Consider the following 13146-nt stretch of genomic DNA (forward strand, 5'->3'; position numbering starts at 1 on the left):
TTTCTGATTCCTGTTGTTATGGTTAGCACCAGAATCTCTTATTGTTACTCTTATTATTACTTTTATTGTTGTTATTTTATTTTGATATAGCGTGTCATGTAGCCCTGGCTGGCCTCCAACTAATTACCTAAAGATGCTTTTCAACACCTCAACCACCTGCCTCCACCTCCCAAATGCTAGGATTACAAGCATGTGCCACCATGCCCAGCCAGAACAGAATCTTAATATACCCACTAAACATCTTAGTCACAGAACAAGCAGTCTCAATAATAATCCTTACAGAAAATCGACTACCGCCAGTTAATGTTTACAATTAAATGGCAATAATCATATAAACAGACTATATAAATCTGAAAACTATTTCCAAAACAACCTATACATTTTAGAATTGGAGGGCCAGGAATTTGGCTTAGTGACAGAGGACAAACCCTGATGGCTCAATCTTCAATACAAAAATCAAACTAGCAAAAAAATATGGAACTGGAGATACAGCCTAATAGAGTGCTTACCTAGTATGTTAAGGGCCTAGGTTCAATCCAAGCACCACAAGAAATAAATAACTAAATACAACCCTTTGGAATGGGAAGAAATAAGTGAGAAATGAGAACACTTAGAAGTCAGTTCCATCTGCGTCAGTACTACTAGACAGTCTAAATGTGAAAAATGCATTGTATATACTGTGAATCCCTCACTTTATTTTATGGTGGTGCAAAAGCAATATGCACTCATTATAAATGGTACTTTGAATTTTGATCCTTCCTTGCAATGCTGAGCAGTACTCAGTTAGCCCCAGGGTCATAAGCAGAAATAACCTCTTCTCTACAGTATATCAGGCTGCTAGGCTATGATGTTTGATAGGCCAGGTTTAATAAATGTGTTTTGACTTACGACATTTTCAAGTTACGGTGAGTTTACTGGGGTATAAATCCATCATAAGGAGCATCCGTATTTGCCCTGCCAAAGAATCAGTTTATTCAAAATTTTTATTGGTTGTTAGGTTTTCCTTTTATTTCATTATTGTGGTGCTGGAGGGGCCAATGCAAGTCAAGGAAACACTTTGCCACTGAGCTACATTGCCAACCCTTTGAAAAGTCTGTAGCTGGAAGTTTTCCTGTGTCCTGCCCGGTCCCACAGTTGGGATGAATCTCCCACTCGCATCCCCCAAGTAAGCACACAGGCTTATATTAATTATAACTGCTTGGCCATTAGCTTAGGCTTATTACTGACTAGCTCTTAGACTTAAATTAACCCATAATTCTTATCTACGCTTAGTCACATGTCTTGGTACCTTTTCTGCCTTGTCATCTTGCTTCCTCTGTGTCTGGTTGGCAACTCCTGACTCAACCCTTCCTTGTCCCAGAATTCTCATCTGTTTACCCCACCTATACCTCCTGCCTGGCTACTGGCCAATCAGTGTTTTATTTATCAACCAATCAGAGCAACACATATTCACAGCACACAGAACATCCCACAGCAAAAGTCCTAATAAAGCTGTGTGATAATTCAAAATACAAAAATAACTATGGAGCTGGACATAATGGCACATGTTTTTAATGCCAGAACTCAGGAGGTGGATCTTTGTGAGTTCAAGGATAGCCTGGTCTATATAGTGAGTTCCAACATAGCCAGAGCAACATAGTGAGACCCTGTCTCAGGGGAAAAAACCAAAACCAAAAGGAACTACAAAGAAACTTTGAACTTTATCTACAATGATGTTGGAAGCTAGGCTTTTGTTACAAAAGAAAGGAGACCAAATATGGAAACGGCAAAGAACCTGCATTGCCCAATTCAATTGGAATTACTCATAGGAACTTATTTAAAAAAAAGATGATCTTGGTTCTGTCCACTGCAAGGGATGATCTGCAACAGCAAGAAATAGCAATGATTGAAAACAGAATTGGGTTTTAAAATACTACTCTACTACATTGCCAATATTAGGATCCTATAGGAAACAAAACAAAACAAAACCAAAAAACCCCAGCTGATCCCAGTGTGAAACAAGAAAAAAACAAGCTAGCCATTGGTCAAACACGTAATTCAGTATCCAAAACTTAATTTGATAGCCAACATTAAATGAACTAAATGTAGTTTTGGAGAGATTTTGTCCCATTCTGCATTGCTGGGCTTTTTTTTTTTTTTTTTTTTTTTTTTAAACCTTACAGATCTTTTGCTTATATGTTATGTTTCTGATTTTGTGTTTTTATGGGATTTCTGTGCTCGGAGTGTTTCTTGTGCTTTTTCTTCAGCTCTTTTTTCCCCCTATTTGTTTATTTTGTCCTATTCTGGACTGTCATTTGGTTTTTAGTTGCCTGTTTATCTCCTAATGTAAGAAAGACTGGAGATCTGGATGGGTGGGGAGGTGAGCAAGATCTAGGAGGAGTTAGAGGAGAAACTATGATCAGAATATATTACATGAAAAAAATCTATTTTCAGTAAAAGTTTGAATTATAAATAAATTTAAAAAAAAAATCCAGTTTGGGGTTGGAAAGAATGTTCAGCAGTTCAGGGCTCTTGCTGTTCTTACAGAGGACAGAATTTGGTCCCCAGCACCTACACAGGGCCAATCACAGAATCCTACAATTCCTCTAGCTCTACCAAATCTGACACCCTCTCTGGCTTCCACAGGTTTGTACACACGTATACACACACACACACACACACACACACACACACACACACACACACACACACACACACACACACACACACACACACACACACACGCAGGCATACTCACACAGACACATAAACAGAAATAAATCTTAAAAAACAAAGCCAGGCAGTGGTGGCACACGCTTTTGATACCACCACTTGGAAGGCAGAGGCAGGCGGATCTTTGGGAGTTCCAGGCCAGCCTGGTCTACAAAGAGAGTTCCAGGGCAGCTAGGACTGTTACACAGAGAAACCCTGTCTTGGGGGAAAAACAAAAAAACAAACAAACAAAACAACTTGATTTTAAGGAGCAAAAATTAAAGACAAATATAATAATTACATATAGAAAAGAATTTTAGGCAACAAATATAGACAAAATGCTTTTTGCCTCGAATTATACTCTTCCTAGCCACCAATATAATAACTGATACAAGTAAAAATACTCACCTGATGTTAAAAACAATGAGTAAAACATTGTTGAGGTATTTGTAGGGTCTCAATGTAACATCTATGGTAAAGAATCTTTATAATGTATCTTGTTGTCAGTGGTGTTACTCAAGGTAGGACAACCACAATGTGCTGTATCCATTACTTAGGTAATATATGCTAGGAATTTTTTTGTCTTTTTTTTCAGAGCTGAGGACTGAACCCAGGGCCTTGTACTTGCTAGGCAAGCGCTCTATTACTGAGCTAAATGCCCAACCTTATGCTAAGAATTTCTATCTTCAGTCTAATGATACAGAAACTATCAGATAAATTCACACTTACCTCAGCCTTTAAGAGGAAAGGGGCCTGCCATGAAAAAACCATACAAACTCACAAACAAGTAGGGACATAATACTAGACAAAAAGACAATAGTGCCAGGAGATGGTGGCACACACCTTTAATTCCAGCACTCGGGAGGCAGAGCCAGACGAATCTCTGTGAGTTCGAGGCCAGCCTGGGCTACAGAGTGAGTTCCAGGAAAGGCGCAAAGCTACACAGAGAAACCCTGTCTTGAAAAACCAAAAAAAAAAAAAAAGAGTTCAAAATCTGTTTGGGCTGGAGAGATGGCTCAGTGGTTAAGAGCACCAACTGCTCTTCCAGAAGTCCTGAGTTCAATTCCCAGCAACCACATGGTGGCTCACAACCATCTGTAATGAGAGCTGGTGCCCTCTTCTGGCCTGCAGGGACATATGCAGGCAGAATACTATACATAATAAATAAATGTTTAAAAAAAAAAGACAATAGCTACAGCCATGACTGGATCTTAGATGATAAAAGTAAAGTGAAAAATATAAAACACAGTTGGGGAACAAATGGAGAAATTTAAATAAAAGCTATATACTATTCAATTACTATTAGTATTCTGAAGCATGGCAATATGGTTATAACTTATTTTAGGAGACATATTTCAAAATATTAAGGAATGAAATCCAAAATATGTGCTATTTACTATCAAATGGTTCATAAAATATTGCAAGATGTTAACAGGCAAATACAGATGAAGTACATGAGTACTAATTTACATGTAGATTTGTAAATTTTAAAATAAAAGCTTTTTAAGGATGGGAATCTAAGTTCAAAGAGCAGAACCTTGGAGGCTTTTTGATTTGTTCTAGTGGAATTATGTTTCCTAAGCTTTGGTATTATTCCTCAGCACTCTATTTCTATTCTAGCACCGAAAAAACATGTTAACTGCCAGTTTGTAACTTTCTCCAGAAGCCACTTGGAACTGAAATTAATTCTTTATCTGGTACCTACTAGGCATTGGGGGTTTGTTGTGTGATTGAGATGAGTGATATGAAAACAAATAAGCCATAATTGAAACCCATTTCTTGTCCGTATCACATTGTACCTCAAATTTGATCAAGAAGGAACTCTATTAAATGACCTTACATAACCCGTACCATTATAATGGACATCCACATAGCACTTAATTCAAAATTTTCTTTGTAAATTATTTCATTTTCAACTCAAGAAAATTCAGCATACCTGCTCTGAATCTTTAGTGTCCTTGGAAGTGGAGGTCTGGTTTTCTCCAGTGCCTCCAGGCTGCTCATTTTCCCACGGTAATTTGTTTTTCCCTTTTCCAGCACTTAATACCCTTCGGGTACAGATCGTTGGACTGTAGGAGCCATACAGCTGCATGCTGTCCCTCGTGTGGTCACCACAGTAACAGTGTGCACTCTGAGTTCTGTTACCAGACATAAGCCAGTCTGTATCTGCTCCATGCGCCAAATGGCTTGACCTCCCCTGGGCAGAAGATGGCATGGGTACTGCATACTCCACAAACCCCTGCTCTGTTAGCCGTGGTAGAGATTTTTCTGGCCAATCTGGCCTGCACAGCATTCATCACACCATCTCCATTATCTTGCAGTTCAACAGTATCTACAGCTTTCAAAAGGACGTTGGTTTTACCTGATCCCATTGATGAAGCCAAAACAGCAAAGGCTTCCAGAGCTGCCTGGCGTACCCTGCGTTTGCTATTCTACCAGAGCTGGAGCCAGATCGAAAGACAGTTTGGCTAGGTCGAAAATCCTCACTGGGATAGGTCAGGAGGGAACAGATGCAAATGTTCACTACTTCCTCTCTTACTCTGGAATGCTTATGCTTAAGATTTTCCAGGAGCAAACAAAGCACCTGCTGAGGACCTACTTCCTTCATCAGCTTTAGAAAGATTTTCATGTATTCCTGCTTGATCACCAACTTGTTGTCGGCCAGCACTTTCACAGAAGCGGCTATAACTGGTCCCAAGTACTGCTGGAACCTGCTCTCCCAGGCGAATGACCAGTAAATGCAGAACTTGAAGCGTGCCGTGGACCACTTTGAAATTGGAATCGTCTAACAAGTTATACAGTAAGCTAATGAAACCAACAAGACTCGAATGAGGGGTGGAGCCTGGGTTGAATTTTCCCAGCAACTGTTTCAGTTCCTCGACAGCCTGAGTCCTGTTCTTATAGTCTTCCTGATCCAACAATCTTGCATGCAGCTCCTGAGGGATAATCCCAAATTTAAGATTGCTGTTGGAAAGAGTCACTACACACGGGGCAGGATCTTCAGAAAACCCAGAGGCTTCGAGCTCCAAATAATAAGGAACCTGATTCCCAAGCTGGGCCTCCAGGCGGCGATTGTAGTGCCTCCTCAAGGCAGAGGGCAGCCGGGAGATGTAGGACTGAAACCTCTCTTGACCAAGTCGTTCTCCAATTTGCTGAAGTGTCGAGAACGCTGCCTCGGATTCTTCTTCCATCTCCTGATCGCCAAGCTTTCGGGCCAGAGCTATTATTACTTCAGTGAGATCCAAGCCCAGCAACAAATCCTCGGGAGTAAGCAAGACAGGGAGCAGGAGCGCAGTGGAAGCTCTGAGCCGGGCATCTGGACTTTCCAGGCCTTGTATCAGCGTTCTCAGCACCTGCCCGGAACTGCGCCTCAGACAGATGTGCAGGATCTGCAGCGCATCTTTCCGTAGGGCTGGGTTCTCTTCTCGTAACGAGACGACGAGCTGAGGCAGAAGCGCTAAACTAAAGGCCTCTTCCAGCTGAACGGCCTCGCCCTGGCCCCGGAGGACGTCCGACAGGAGCTGCAAGCAGAGTCTCTTCTCATCACTGCCGCCTTCCACAAGCACTCGGCCCAGCGCCCGATACAAGGCTTCCTTGCGGCGGGGGAAGCCAAGCCGGCCGCCCCGCCGCGGCAAGGCGGCCTGCAAAGCCTGGAACGCCTCGGAGGGATCCGGGGCGGTGCGCAGGAGTTGAAGGAGCCGTGTCTCCTCCTCATCTCCCCCCGACAGCCCACTTCCAGGCCCCGACCAGCTACTGGAGACGGCCTCGGCCGGCAACAGGAGGGTCGAGGTCAGAGGCGACGGGCGTCGACGGGCCAGGAACCGGGATCCCCGGCAGCCCGCGGCAGTAGTAGTTTTTCTCGCCTCTCATCGTGCCCCCAGCTCGACGACCATCATCAGTCCCTGGGGCGGAAGGACGACCGCGGCTCGGGAGGCGATAGGAACCAAGGGCTGCCAGGGGCGGCGGCAGGAGCAGCTCGGAAGGCGCGGCCGCCATGGAGGGTCGTCAGGTAGCGACGGCTGGAGGGAACCATTGCCGTCTTGGGAGGGCTGGAGGAGGCCCAGCCTTCCGGCTCCTCTCCAAGGCCCGAGGTGCAGAGGATGGGAAGGAACGGCTCGGGTCGGCTGCCAGGCCGCTCGGGCCTTCAACTCCCGGAGCCAGCCTCCGGCAAAAATGGCCCCCGCCCGAGCCCGGGACCCCACAGCCGCCACCCGGCCGTAACCAGGGCCACCACGTGACCAAACCGAGCGCTTCCATGGTGATGCACCCAGCTCGGACCTCTTGACCCGGAAATTAACATCCCGAGATGCATGCTGGGTCATGTAGTCCACGTAGGGAGTTAGGCCCAGGCAGAAGACTCCTGGAAGAGGAAGTTGGACTGTTGGAACGTAGCCAGAGGGGCGAGGCGCGGGGGTCAAGACCTTAAACGGAAATGACGCGTCCCTGCGCGGGGCGGAAGTTTCCCGCCCCACCCGTAAGAGTTGAGGTTTGAGCAGCGCAAGTGAGGTTGTTGTCCGGGTTCCAGTTTTCCGTGGCTCCTCCTCCTCCTCCTGTCGTTGCAGGTGTTATTCCTGGGACTCAGGTATTTTCCGTTCTGCTATTATCCAATGGTGCAAGCTTTGGCCGAGTGTTGCGCGGTGGCACATGAGCCAGAGTAAGAGGTAAATGCCTGTACCGGAGCAGGCACAGAGGCGACATGTTCTGCAGAACCAATGTAAACGTTCTACTCTACCATCCTGAGTGAGAGTCTGTCTTCCAGCTGACTGCTCATCAGTACAGGAGAACCCAGCCAAAGTCAGTCTTACAGACTGAGTACTTTTCTTTCTTTCTTCTTCCTCTTTTTAAATTATTATCATTCCTAGTCTTTGGGGACCTTCCTTGTCCCGCCTTCCTCTTCCATGCTGCCCTTTCCTCTCCTCGCCTGCTGGCTGTAGAGTGTTAAAGGTTTCTGTCACTTTTCATTGTCCGTATCACTAAATTTTCTTAAAGATGTGCAGAATCTGTACTTCCCCGTGTATAGTTAACCGCTTTGCATTAGACGAAGTGCTTAAGATCTTTCTAACGTAGCTCCTCCGTGGGACTCACCCCTTTCCCCCCACCTGCACTTCTCCAATCTCCCAGTAGGATCCTGGAGCTTCTCTGCCGTCTCTCAGTCTCCTGGAGACAGAGATCGCTAGACAATTTCAGTGGTGGTGCAAGTTCTTGGCATCACCATCCTAAGAGAATTCTGCCCAGAGGATTTAGGGTTGGTAGACATTATGTTGAGCTAACTGAGAATTTGATGGCTGAGGGGTGTTTTCCTCTTTGTCAATGAAACTATAAGTAGAATTAAGAGTATCTCCTGTAAGGTCAAACGCTTCGGGTATGAAAGAGCAACTTTTGTTTCTGTATTTGAAACAAATAATTGCTATTTATAGCCCAAGTTGGCCTTGAACTAACTCTCTCTTTTTTTTCTTTTTCAAGACAGGGTTTCTCTGTGTAACCTGGCATGGCCTTGTACTCTCGATTCTCCTGTCTTGAATGTTGAGATTACAAGTGTGCACTGCCAATCCAGGTTTAAAGACAGAATTTGGGGGGGGGGGGGCAGACTTTTTAAAGAAATAATACAGGTGGGCAGAGGTGGCACACGCAGCAGTTGGGAGGCAGAGGGAGGCGGATCTCAGTGAGTTTAAGGCCAGCCTAGTCTACTACTAATGGAGTTCCAGGACAGCCAAGGCTGTTACACAGAGAAAACCTGTCTCGAAAAACAAACAAACAAATTACTTTTCAGTGACCTAGTGAGAAAAGACTGAGTTATAATTTGCAGTTCCGAGTTTATGTTCAAAGCAAGTGTTTCTGCCCAAAGCAGACCAAATGGGGGGTCTCTTGAAATCTTTTTTTTTTCCTTCTTTGAGGCAGGGTTTCCCTGTGGAGCCCTGGCTGTCCTGGAACTTGCTCTGTAGCCCAGGCTGGCCTTGAACTCAGAGATCCACCTGCCTCTGCTTCCCAAGTGCTGAGATTAAAGGTGTGAGCCACCATACCCCACTATATTACTTTTCGAAATCTTGGAATAATTGAGTCACGTGTGCCAAAGTACTTTATAACAATAAATTGATACTCCTGGTGATGCAAGTTGAAATTTTATCTATTAATTTTTATTATAGCACAATTTAAATATCATAGATTTTTTTTTCTTTTTTTTTTTTCTTTCTTCTTAAGAGTAGTCATATAGTCATACAACGAGGCTGTATGACCGTGCCGCCTGTGCATTGGTTTAAAGCCCAGGTAGTTTCCTCATTAAGCTTTTGTGTTGTGTTTGTTCGCTGCTGCTGCTGCTTTGTTTTCTTCCACATCAAACCCAGGGCTTTGCTTATGCTAGGGAAATGCTCTGCCTCTGAGCTACAGCCACGGCTTTCATTGGTCATTTTGATGTGTGAGTGGATCCACCTAAGTGTGGCTTAGCAAATGTATTTTAGGAGAGAAACAACAAAAGCCCAGCTGTCCCCACCCCTTTTCTATATTTAGAGGCAGAATAAGGACAGGAATGCAAACCAAGAGATGGTTGGAACACCTGTCAGTGAGAAACAGTGCCTGCCAGGTGGCTGGGGCTTGGTAGAGCACTCGCCTAGCATATACAAGGTTCTGGATTACATTCATAGTACTACGGAAAAAAAAAAACACAGGCTGGGGGGGGGGGGGGGGGGCTTGGGACTTTCTAGATTCCCATTTCCAACCTAAAATGTTTAAATGTATTCTTCTATTCATATGTGCTCAGACTTGAGGAACCCAATCCACACAGAAAGAAACAGAAGACTGATGTATGCATTAGAATGTACACATTAGAATGCCAGTTTATGTTGGAATAGAAGGTAACTCTTCCTGGTGATCAGAATTTTCAGATTGAAAACTCCAGCATACTTTTCATGTATCTAAGAATTTAGGAAGCCAAGTTACTAACCAGACTAAGGTTGTGTGGTAATCAGCATCAAAGAAAAGGAACTTAGAAAGTCTTAAATGATATTTCATTATTAGTTATGGCAGAAATTTAAGAATGATCCTTTCCCTGTATAAAGAACACTACTGGAGGGCCCTGGATCCATAAATCAAGCAGTTCTGTTCTTTTCCTTTGAGCAAAGCAAGATGAGTCCTTCTTTGTCTCAGGTCCCTGTAGCTCAGTGTGTATTACAGATTGTAATTTGTTTATGTCCATTATGTTTTGTCTCCTTGAAGATTTGAAAAATACATTAGTTTGATTGTGGAGATTTAGGAAATGAGACTTCACTGTCAAATATCTTACTATCTTTTATGATCATCTTATAGAATATAAATCTTTTTGTTTAATATATTTTTTATTTATATCTATTAAAAGTACTTGCTTCTTTTAGTCTTATTTTTGAAGCCTAGGAGTCCTTTGACTAGAAAAGCATTAATATGTAGTAATGAGTTTGATAAAGAACAGGGTATTTTTTTCCTTTTGGATTTTTGAGACAGGATTTCTCTGTGTGTCCCTTGGCTATCCAGTAACACATTTTGTAGACCAAGCTGGCCTTAACCTCAGAGATCTGCCTGTCTCTGCCTCCCAAGTGCTGGGAATAAAGGCATGTGATATGTGATAAAGAACAGGGGTTTGGTTTTGTTCTTTTTTGTTGTTGTTGTTGTTTTTGGTTTTGTTTTTGTTTTTCAAGACAGGGTTTCTTTGTGTAGCTTTGCATCTTTCCTGGAACTCGATTTGGAGACCAGGCTGGCCTCGAACTCACAGAGATCCACCTGCCTCTGCCTCCCGAGTGCTGGGATTACAGGCGTTTACCACCACCGCCCTGGCCAAAGAACAGGGTTTTAATAAGATTATAGAATATGAATCGCTTTTTGTTTTATTGTAAAAGTAAACTTCAGAAAATTGAAAGGAAGTAGTTAGGGCTATACTGAAAATTGCAAATTTGAGTAAAACAAAATTTCAATGATTGAAAATAATTTAAACTAAGGTATCGGATTACAGGAAGGTATGTGCTACCTACCTTCATTCTTTGAGCTGTACTTAGAAAGAGTACACACAGTTGCTCTAGAGATGAATGTTTTATTTCCACAGTCAGAGATAATGAATTTATTGGACAAATTGCTATAGCAGGCTTTCTTGGTCTGCCAGCCCCCAAATCATGACATGGAGACCTAATATTACTTAGGAATGCTCAGCCTTAGCTTAGGGTTGTCCCACTAGCTCTTATAACTTAATTTAACCTCTTTATCTTCATCTATGTTTTGCTTCAGGGTTTTATACCTTTCTTTCATTCTGTATGTCCTCCTTTCCTGCTTCCTCGGTGTGTGTCTGTGTGGCAGCTAGCTGCCTGGCTGACCGGTCCTGGCCAGCTCCCTCTCTTCCTCATTCTCTCTCTAGCCTAGATTCCTCCTCCTACTTATTCTCTTTGCCCGCCGGCCCCGCCTATCCATCTACTGCCTAGCTGTTGACCAGCTTTTTTTAAACCGATGTGCCTTAGCAGGCTAGGTAAAACAAATGCAACACATCTTTACATAGTTTAAACAAATGCAGCATAAGCAAATCCAACACATTTTACTTAGTTGAACAATTATTCTGCAATTCAAACAAATGCAACACATCTTTACATAGATAAACAAATATTGTATTCAACAACACATCACTTTGTCCTTTGTGTGTTCTTACCCAAATTTTAAAGGCATCCCTGAAATATTGGAAATGAAAATAAAAATATGTGTAATTTAAGAAGTTGTCATTAATAAGTACAATGGAAGTGAAAGGTTATTAACCAATAATTGTATTCCATTTATTGTGTGCTATGTGCTGAATACTGTGCTAACTACTTAGTAAATATTAGCTCATCTAATCCTCATAACAACAATTAGAGGTTCTGTATTCTTCATTTGTATTAGATATATTTTAATGATCAGAAGAAGAAAGTAAAACTCAAATCAGTTCAGCTGTTTGCTTAGACTTTTGGAACTTTGGTGAAAAGGTTGTTAAAACTGTAGGATAAAATTTGATTTTTCCATAATTAATCTTTATATTTTTATGTATTATTTGATTATATATTTTTATCTATCCCTTTTCTGTTTCTGTTCTGAATCTTCTTAGTTAATTATGTCAGAACTTCAATAAGGTTAAGGAATTATGAGCTTTTGTTATTTTGAGACAGGGTCTCCCTGTATGGCCCTTGCTTTCTGCTGCATGTTTCCAACCCCAAAACATAAGGATTTATGTTAGTAACACACAGTTAATTTTACTTTTGTTTCTCTAGATATATGGAAATAATTTTCAGAGAAAATGCAATATTGCAGCTTATTCTATAGATATATACTGGTAAATATATATTATAATTGGTTGAATTTTACTGTAAGGAAAACTGAACAATGGGAAAAGAATTTAATGCCAGAGCAGTTATGATAAAATCTGATTTGTTAAATCACATCTATGTGTATTTTTTTAAATCACTCTCGTTTCTTCTCTATTTACTTGCTGCGGCTGTGATCTATATTTATATGGCAGTTAATTGCCTCCCAGCTGATTTCAGCACCACTTCTTTGTAGCTTAGATGTCAATTAAGTAGATAAGTACTAAACTCTCAGCCTGATCTTTAATATCTTAGTTTTAGAATCTAAAATTGTGAAGTCTTCTTTTAATATATTAAGGGTATTGGCACAGCATATGAGAATCATTAAAAATGAACTACAATGCTGTTGTGTGTTTCCCAGTATATTGTGCACCCTAATAAACTTATCTGGGGTCAGAGAACAGAACAGCCACTAGATATAGAGGCCAGAAATGGTGGCACACACGGCAGAGATTCATCTGGATCTCTGTGAGTTCAAAGCCACACTGGAAACAGCCAAGCATGGTGACACACGCCTTTAATCCCAGGAAGTGATGGCAGAAAGCAGAAAGGTATAAGGTGTGAAAAACCAGGAACTAGAGCCTGCTTAAGCTTTAGGCTTTTGAGCAGCAGTTCAGCTGAGATCCATTCGGGTAAGGACTTAGAGGCTTCCAGTCTGAGGAAACAGGATCAGCTGAGGAACTGGCAAGGTGAGGCTGTGGCTTGTTCTGTTTCTCTGATTTTCCATCATTCACCCCAGTACCTGAATCTGGGTTTGTTTTTATTAATAAGACCCTTTAAGATTCATGTTACACTGTTGCCTTATTGAAACTTTAATGTTGGAACTGTTTGTTCAGTATTGAGTAATTCAGTTCATAGATATTTAGTACTCTTAAGTATTTGCTTCAACAAAGGTTAAAGCAAAAAATAGGCTAGCATATAGAAGCAATTCAGTATATCAGATCTACTATTATACATCAACAGAAGGGAGTTGTTACTATCTGGATTCCTCTTTGGTTTGTTTTAATGCCCTGATATAATGTTTATGTGTTCTGGGCATTTACATATGTGTAAATTTATCATTTGTTTTTTGTAGGCTTACTTTTTTAGATTTGTTTCTTTAAGACAGGATTTT

General features: G+C 42.0%; 1 pseudogene; it reads right to left on the reverse strand.

Annotated features, from left to right (window-relative positions):
- Positions 1-4627: 4627 nt before the first annotated feature.
- Positions 4628-6857, reverse strand: LOC118575587 (annotated as a pseudogene).
- Positions 6858-13146: the final 6289 nt, after the last annotated feature.

Source organism: Onychomys torridus, unplaced genomic scaffold, assembly GCF_903995425.1.
Source record: "Onychomys torridus unplaced genomic scaffold, mOncTor1.1, whole genome shotgun sequence".
Lineage (NCBI taxonomy): Eukaryota > Metazoa > Chordata > Mammalia > Rodentia > Cricetidae > Onychomys > Onychomys torridus.